Below are 2,031 nucleotides of genomic sequence, written 5' to 3'. Positions count from 1 at the left end.
TATAATATCACATCAATAGCATGAAGGAAAGATGATCTGAATAGACACGGAAAAAATTTGAATAAAATGAAAACCCCATTGCTAAAAATTCTCAGCAAACCAGGAATAGAAAGAGACAATTTCCTTCAGGCCAAATTCTTTTTGTTTTCGTTCCTTTTGCTAAATATTGTGAAATTTAAAGTGATTCCCTTCACTTTAAGTATGCATTGAATTCATCAGCTAATGTCAACACAGTGATTCTTTAAATAAAATTTCCAAATTCCAAAATTCTATACCTGCCTGAAATGAGCATTTACTTTTCTCTTTCATCTTACTCTTAGCAGGGCTTTGCTCAAGGCTGCAGGCTGGGTTTTGTTTTAGTTCATGTGTCTCGTTTGTTCATCTTAGACAAGAGACTAAGGTAGATCAGTCTATCCAGGGCTTCTTCTCCTTGTTGAGAGTTCACACAGAGTCAAGATAGAAATGCACACTGTTTCTTTCTGGGCTTCCCTGATAGCTCAGCTGGTAAAGAATCCACCTGCAATGCAGGAGATCCTGGTTCGATTAGGAAGAGCCTCTGAAGAAGGGATAGGCTACCCACTTCAGTACTCTTGGGCTTCCCTGGTGCCTCAGGCAGTAAAGAATCTTCTTCAGATGATAAAGATCGAGACCAGGGTTTGATCCGTGGGTTGGGAAGATCCCCTGAAGGAGGGCGTGCCAACCCACCCCAGTTTTCTTGCCTGGAGAATCCCCACGAACAGAGGAGCCTGGTGGGCTATAGCACAGTTTATCTTCACTTTTGGTCAAATATAACTAACCAGGGGAAAAGAAGTATATGGCAATCCCATCACAGATGGGTAGGCCAATAGACTTTATTCCCTCTCTTACACTGTAATATCACGTGTCAACAGGGACTAAAGAGAATATTCCAACCTACTAAATTCTGTCAATAAAAGTGTCATATAAGAAAGTAGAGAAGGAAAAAGGCAAAGATGGGGGTGCTCTATTAAGAAATGTTTATGTGAAAAATCCCCGGAGGAGGACATGGCAATCTACTCCAGGATTCTTGCCTGGAGTATCCAATGGATGAAGGAGCCTGGTGGGCTGAAGTCCGTAGAGTTGCAAAGAGTCAGACATGACTGAAGTGACTTAACACACACACATGTGAAAAGCAGGTTGATTTCTGTAATAGACTACAAAATCTCAGTGGTTTAAGAGCAAGATTATTTCTCACTCACTCAAAATCAAGTATAGATGTTCCTGGTCTTCTGGCTTTTGCAGTGGCTCTCTTCCAAATGGTGCTTGGGTATTTAGGCTGTTCCAATCTTCGATTTTATCTTGTTGCCATGCATCTTGCAACCATGAAGGGGAGATGAAAAGAAGGGAAATGTTTGCCAAAACCACTCAATATATTTAACCATTTTGCCATTGAAGTGACACACACCTTTAGCTCACATTTTATCAGACAAAACAAGTCCCATGATTTCACCTACATGGAAAGGTGGGGAGTATAAATGCAATTATGTAATCCCTGACTAGGCATTGATTGGCCAACTTCATTACCACTCTATCTAAAGGCAGTAGAGTCCCTGGTGATCGACCAGCTATTTGGTCTAAGACAGAAAGATGAAACATAGATGTTTGACCAGGAGCCTCTGTCAATCCTAAAGTTAATGTAGAATAGAAACTGAGATTGCAAATAAACCGTGTTGTTGTTGTTGTTGTAATAAGAAAACTAGAGGGTTTGTGAAATTTGGTTTAAGTAAAACTGCTCTGGCTTCTAGATGGATAATCAAAGCCTGTAATAATCAATAGCATTTGCCTAATACTTTTGTTATTAATTTTAACATATTCTATCTTTATACCAACTTTTGTGTATTTTGTATGGCATAATACCAAGAACAACTGATATAAAAATATAGAAGGAAATACGCTAAAAAACACTATACATCAAGATAAATTCTTAAACATATTGTGGCAATCCACAGGAAGATAATGTAAAATAAATTTAAAAAGAGGAATCAGAACAAATAAAAAAATATTAGACTTAAG

The sequence above is a fragment of the Cervus elaphus genome, chromosome 30 (assembly GCF_910594005.1).
Source record: "Cervus elaphus chromosome 30, mCerEla1.1, whole genome shotgun sequence".
Classification (NCBI taxonomy): Eukaryota; Metazoa; Chordata; class Mammalia; order Artiodactyla; family Cervidae; genus Cervus; species Cervus elaphus.
This window is presented reverse-complemented; position numbering follows the sequence as displayed.